The 6,790-nt window shown below is 35.3% G+C and overlaps 1 non-coding gene across 1 annotated transcript; it reads right to left on the bottom strand.

The window, feature by feature from the left end:
• Positions 1–4,680: 4,680 nt before the first annotated feature.
• On the bottom strand, positions 4,681–4,787 carry LOC128295046 (small nucleolar RNA R71). Its single transcript, XR_008285353.1, has one exon. It is a non-coding gene; the product is annotated as a small nucleolar RNA R71 (small nucleolar RNA).
• Between the last annotated feature and the right edge of the window lie 2,003 nt (positions 4,788–6,790).

The raw sequence follows: 6,790 nt of genomic DNA, 5'->3' as shown, positions 1-6,790 counted from the left end.
CATGGCAAGTCTCTAGACTTTTAACAGTTTTGCGAATTGATCCCCGGGCTAGCTAAACTAAGCTAATACAAACTCAAAAACATAAAAATCATGAAAATAGGGATAAAAAACATACCATGCACCAAAGAAAGCTTGGCCGAATGTTTCTTAACCTAACAAAGGTGGTTTTAGAAATAGCAAAGTGAAAATGAAGAAGATGATAGCTAATTCTTACTTGTTTATGCATTTATTTATTTAATTACTATTTTACCCTTATGTTATTAACTTAATAATTAACAAAAACATGCCCATATTTGTCCACTATCATTATTTATGGTATAATTACCAACTAAGTGCATTAATTTACATTTACAAAGCCATTTAATCTATTTATCTAATAGAAACCCACTTTTGCAATCTTTACGATTTAGTCATTTTTACTAAATTAACTAATTAAACATAAAAATTTCTTACGGAAAATTTAATATGGCCATATACTACTCGGTAAACATTAAATAAATAATTAAATGCTAGCTCTCTTGTTGGAATCGTGGTCCCAAAACAACTATTTTTGACACCACTGAAAATGGTCTGTTACAAGAATATTCATAGACTTTCTATTGATAAAGTCTGATTAGGTGGAGTCGAAGAGTTTAGAGGTAAAGTGGGTGATAATTTGGCTAGATTCAAGTACTGGTTAGAAAAAAAAATATTATAGAGAGTTATGGATGAAATGTTGTGTCCTTCTGAGGATTATTTGAGATGCATAACATCGTTGTGAAAAGAAGAAGCTTTTCACTGGTGGTCGGCTTTAATTACTATTATTTCAAATGAACTAGTTAACTGGGATTTCTTCCGAATTGAATTCCAAATGAAATATGTCAACAAACGATATTTAGATAATAAGAAAAATGAATTTTTTGATGAAGCTGGGAAACAAGTCAGTTGTGGAATACAAGGGAGAGTTTGTTCAACTCAGTAAATATGCTTATAGATAGTGCCGACTGAAGAGGAAATGTATATTCATTTCGAAGATGGCTTAAACAATGAGATCAAGCTGTTGGTTGGTGTGATGAAAATTTGAAAATTTATAGTATTGTTTGACAAAGGTCAGAAAATGGAAGAAGTTTACAATCACAAAAAACAAATAGAGACGAAAGCTCGTGACTTCAATAGACGTAACTCAACTAAAACATTTTCTACTCCCCCATAGAAGAAGATGAAAGATTCGAGTAGTCATTTTTCAGCATCATCTGGGTTTTTGGGTAGAGATCGATCGGAATAGAACAACCTGAGGTCATTGACACTTTCGATCGCTAGTGTAGGTTGCGTCTAAAATGTAAACAAACCTGAATGTAACCAATGTGGCCAATATCACTTTGGTGAGTGTAGGTTGAAAGACAGATCTTGCTTTATTTTTTGATCTTCTGATTATTTCAAGAAAAAAATACCCGAATTGAATTGAACTAAACAAAGATTAGTAAACACAACCTGTTGTTACTTTTACTAGAGACAGACGACCGAGAAATAGTGCTACCATTGGAGTCAATAAAAACAAAACAAAAGATACAATAGTTAAATCTGAAGCTCGAGCTCCTGGCAGATCTTATGCGATACAAGCATGCAAGAAGGCCTCATCCCTATTGTTATTGTTGGTACCTTTTCTGTCCTTGATATTACAATATATGCGTTAACTGACTCTGGTTGAGACATTTATATATATGCACTACGTTAGTAATAGGAAAAAGTTTACCGATCGAGTTAATTGATTACGTTATCAAAGTAATGGATCTTTAAGTTAACGTGTCATAGTTGAGTTAGTTTGAAAATAGTGTCCACTGAGAACTTAGGGTTACAACTTTCCTATTGAATTGATGTTACTGACATTTAACGAATTTGATGTTGTCCTAGGAACAGATTGCCTAATTGTTCATGATGCAATAGTGAATTGTTATAAGAACAAATTGATTTGAGATGTTAGAATGGTGAATTGATTTGTGCTGAATCTACTAAGTTTGGTTGTCTTTTAAATATGATTTCAACAATATCCGCACAGAAATTGGTTCGAAAAGGTGTAATGCGTTTTAGCTCATATCCGGGAATCCAGAGTATAATAAATGAAAGTTGATCAGGTAACGATAGTTTGCAAGTTTACAATTTTTTTCCCTAAGGAATTTTTGAGTTTATCACTAGAACTAGAAGTCAAGTTTGCTATAGAATTAGTGCCATAGGCTATTTCGATATTAATTACTCCATACAGAATGACACCAATAAAAATTAAAAGAACTAAAAGCTCAGTTGCAAGAATTAATTGATAGAGGTTCTATTTGACTGCGTATATCACCTTAGGGCATACCTGTTCTGTTTTTGAAAATGAAAGACGGGTCAATGAGATTTTGTATGGATTATTGACGGTTGAATAATGTCACGATAAAGAATAAATATTTGTTGTCTCATATTACTGATTTTTTCGATCAGATGAAAGGTGCCGCGGTGTTTTTGAAGATTGATCTCGGATTTGGTGTTTATCAATTGCAAGTTAAAGATATTGATTCGCCGAAAATAATATTCAAAACCTATTACAGACACTATGAGTTTCTAGTTATGCCTTTCAGATTAACTAATGCTCCCGTGGCATTAATGGATATGTGATAAACCGTAAATTATACATATTTTTACCCCACGATTAACGCATTTTATGGATGATTTTCCATTAGAATTGGTGAATTCGATGCTCCTAATTCTTTAATTTCATGTTTTACACTTAGGAGAGCATAAGAGAGTGAAAGAAATGAGAAACGGGCCAAAAATGGAGAAAATGGGCCAAAGTACAAAATCAACACGGCCTGGACCTCCTCACACGGGCAGACCACACGGCTGTGTCAATTTGGCAGGCTCAAGCACGGCCTGAAGTAATCGAACACGGGCGTGTTACACGGGCAAGTCCCTGCCAAGCCCAAATTGAGTCCAATTCGAAAAAGGCTAATTTTGAGGGCTTCTAGGCATTTCAAAGCCTATAAATACACCCTAGAGAAGGAAGAAAAGGGAGGCGGAGAAGGGGGAGTAAGGAATTACTCCAAGGAAGCCGATTGATCCATCTCAGAAGCCGTATTCATCATTAAGACTGAAGATCTCTCCTCAACTTCCCTTCAGGAGTTTTGGGTTTTCTTTATGTTTTGTTTTCTTTATTCTTCTGAGATGTTTTCTTATTTAGTTATGAATTAAAACCCCTAAATACCTAAGGGGAATGAAACCTAAGACGAATCTTATTATTATTTTCTGAATCGTATGATAAATGTTTAACTTGTTCTTAATTATGTGTTCTTAATTCTTTTTTTGATATCCCAGGATACTGATTCAAGACATGCTTATTCAGAGGAGGAATAGACCCTGTATAAGAGTACATTTGTCATAATTAAGCTGAGTTGATTGCGCCCCTAGACATAGGGTGATAAGATTTTGCCGGATTAGGGTGAAACCTAATAAGGGGATCCATAGATCGAGTTAATGCAACCCTAGAGTGTTAATTAGAGAAAAGTCTCGATTATTCAATCTAGGGATTAGATGTTATTAGTCTTGAATAGGGATAATAACATAACTTAGGGATATCTATGAAACAAGTTAAATGAATAAATCGTCTGATTCTGAGCCAGATTAACAAGTAAAGTCTAGGTGGATTTTTCCTTAGGTATTGTCTTAAGTCAATCGATTTTTCCCAAAAGCAATTCCCCAATTCTTTTCTCTGTGCGTACTTAGTTTAGATAATTAGTTAATTCAAAACCTCTTTATTCTTAGGCTAGAAAATAAAAAGACAGTCATTACTAGTACTTTTAGTTCCTTTAGGTTTGACAATCCGGTCTTGCTAAAACTATACTACTGTTCGATAGGTACACTTGCCTACATTGCGATAATAGTTAGTTCAAGAACAAGTAATTATAAATATTTAAAACCTATCATGAAACCACGCGATCAAGTTTTTGGATCCTTTGCTGGGGAACTAAGATATTAGGAACGCTCAATTTGTATTACTTTAGCCATTTATTTTCCTTGCAATTTAATTTAATTTTATTATTATTGTTATTATTTATTAACCTACTCTTTCTTTCTCTTGGCAGGTTTTTATAGTTTATGACTAGAAGAAACCCGTCGGGACCATTACTTTTTGACGAAAAAATCGATTGTACAGTTCGTAGAAACCAAAGAGAAATAAGGTGCAGCTTAAGATACATGGAGAACGAGCAAAAAGACGATACTCAACCCCCAACTGAAGAGATGGCTGAAAACCAAGGCAATCAGCTACCTCCTGCAATTACGGTTAATCAAAATCCTACTCTACGCACTATGTATGATTATGCTAAACCTTCTTTAACAGGAACTGAATCAAGCATAGTTAGACCTGCTGTAGCTGCAAATACTTTTGAATTAAAACCTAACACTATTCAAATGATACAACAATTTGTTCAGTTTGATGGTTTACAGGATGAGGATCCCAACGCTCATTTAGCCAACTTCTTAGAACAACGCGATACATTTAAAATTTATGGCATTTCTGATGACACCATACGTCTTCAGTTGTTTCCCTTTTCATTGGGGAACGAAGCTAAACAATGGCTGAACTCGTTACCATGAGGGTCAATTACTACTTGGGAACAAATGACCGAAAAATTTTTACTCAAATATTTTTCGCCAGCTAAAACGACTAAATTACGTAATGGTATCTCTTCTTTTGTGCAGATGGATTTAGAAACACTCTACGATGCATGGGAGAGATGCAAGGACCTTTTAAGAAGATGCCATCATCATGGGTTACAGCTTTGGCTTCAAGTACAAACATTCCACAATGGTCTGAATCTTTTGACTCGGCAAATGGTTGACGCAGCTGCTGGCGGAACCATTAACAATAAAATACCTGAAGATGCCTATGAGATTATTGAGGAGATGTCACTGAATAACTATCAGTGGCAAGTCATAAGGACAAAGCCAACAAAAATAGCCGCATTTATAACGTCGATTCGGTCACCATGCTCTCTAATCAGGTAGAACTCTTAAATAAAAAGATTGATGGTTTTCTTAATTCTTTACATGTTCATTCAATGATGCAATGCGAAGCAAGTGGAGGTGGAACAAGCCATTTGGAATACCAACCTTATGGCCACAACATGGATAACGAGCAGTTAAATTACATGGGTAATAATCCTCGACCTCAAAACAACCCATATAATGACACTTATAATGCAGGTTGGAGAAACCCTCCCAATTTCTCGTGGGGCGGTCAAGGAATTCAAAGACCACAACATCCTCCGGGTTTTCAACAACCACCCTATCAACAAGAAAAGAAGCCAAACCTTGAAGAGATGCTCTAAAAGTTTATATCGATGTTAGAAACTCGTTTCCAGAACACCGAGACAGCACTTAAAAATCAACAAGCGTAGATTCAAGGGCTCGAAACTCAGATAGGCCAGCTATCCAAACTGATTTCAGAAAGACCACTAGGAAGTTTACCTAGTAACACTAAATCAAAAGTGCATGTGAAAGCAGTTACACTAAGGAGTGGGAAAGTGTTAGCGGAAACTGAAAAGAAGCTAACACAAGAAGCCGTGGTAAGTGAAAGAGAGGAAGAAAAACCTAAAGATAGTGACAAACTAGTGCCGAAAGAATATAAACCTCCAGTTCTATATCCAACAAAATTGAAAAAAAGACCATATTGATGCACAATTCGGTATGTTTCTTGAACTTTTTAAGCAATTACATATCAACTTACCTTTTGTTGAAGCCATCTCGCAGATGCCTATATACGCAAAATTTCTAAAGGAGCTATAACGAATAAAAGGAAATTCGAGGACTTGTCTATAGTAGAACTCAACGATGAGTGCTCAGCAATACTCCAAAACAAATTGCCAACCAAACTGAAAGATCCAGGGAGTTTTACTATCCCTTGCTTAATTGGTAGTCTGAATGTTGAGAAAGCACTAGCTGATTTAGGCGCTAGCATTAATTTGATGCCATATAAAATGTTCAAACAACTTGGTCTTAGGGAACCTAAACCTATTAGGATGAGTATTCAATTAGCCGATAGATCTGTTAAATATTCTAGGGGCATTATAGAAGACGTACTTTGAAAGTAGATAAATTCATATTTCCTATTGACTTTGTTGTGCTTGACATGGATGAAGATGTGGAAGTGCCCTTAATTTTAGGGCGCCCATTTTTAGCCACTGCTAGGGTTGTAATCGATGTGGGTGATGATAAATTGGTACTTAGAGTAGGTGATGAGGAGATTATCTTTAAAATTTATGATGCTATGAGGTTTTCTAGGGAATAGGATGATTCATGTTATTTTATTGACTCTATTGATCATACTACTCAAGACTCTTTTTAGGAAATTATACAGAAGGACACGATGGAACTGTATCTAGCTCAAGAAGAGGAGACAGATGATGAACCTAATGAGTATTCTTCAAGACAAGTAGAATATGATGGCATTAAGCTAAACGATGAACTTAAGCAAAAACCCTCTATTGAAAAGCCTCTCAAACTGGAACTTAAACAATTATCAAACCACTTGAAGTACGCATTCCTTGGAAATAACTCTACATTACCAGTTATTATTGCTTCCAACTTGCAACCCAAGGAGAAAGAGGAATTGATCCAAGTATTAAAGGAACATAAAAAGGCCATAGCTTGGAAAATTTCTGACATTAAAGGAATCAGCCCTTCTTTTTGCACCCACAAAATTTTGATGGAAGATAAATACAAACCGTGTGTGCAAGCTCAAAGACGACTGAACCCCAACATGAAGAAAGTTGTAAAA

Source organism: Gossypium arboreum, chromosome 6 (assembly GCF_025698485.1).
Source record: "Gossypium arboreum isolate Shixiya-1 chromosome 6, ASM2569848v2, whole genome shotgun sequence".
Lineage (NCBI taxonomy): Eukaryota > Viridiplantae > Streptophyta > Magnoliopsida > Malvales > Malvaceae > Gossypium > Gossypium arboreum.
The sequence above is the reverse complement of the archived record's forward strand: the minus strand, read 5'-3'. Positions and strand labels throughout refer to the sequence as shown.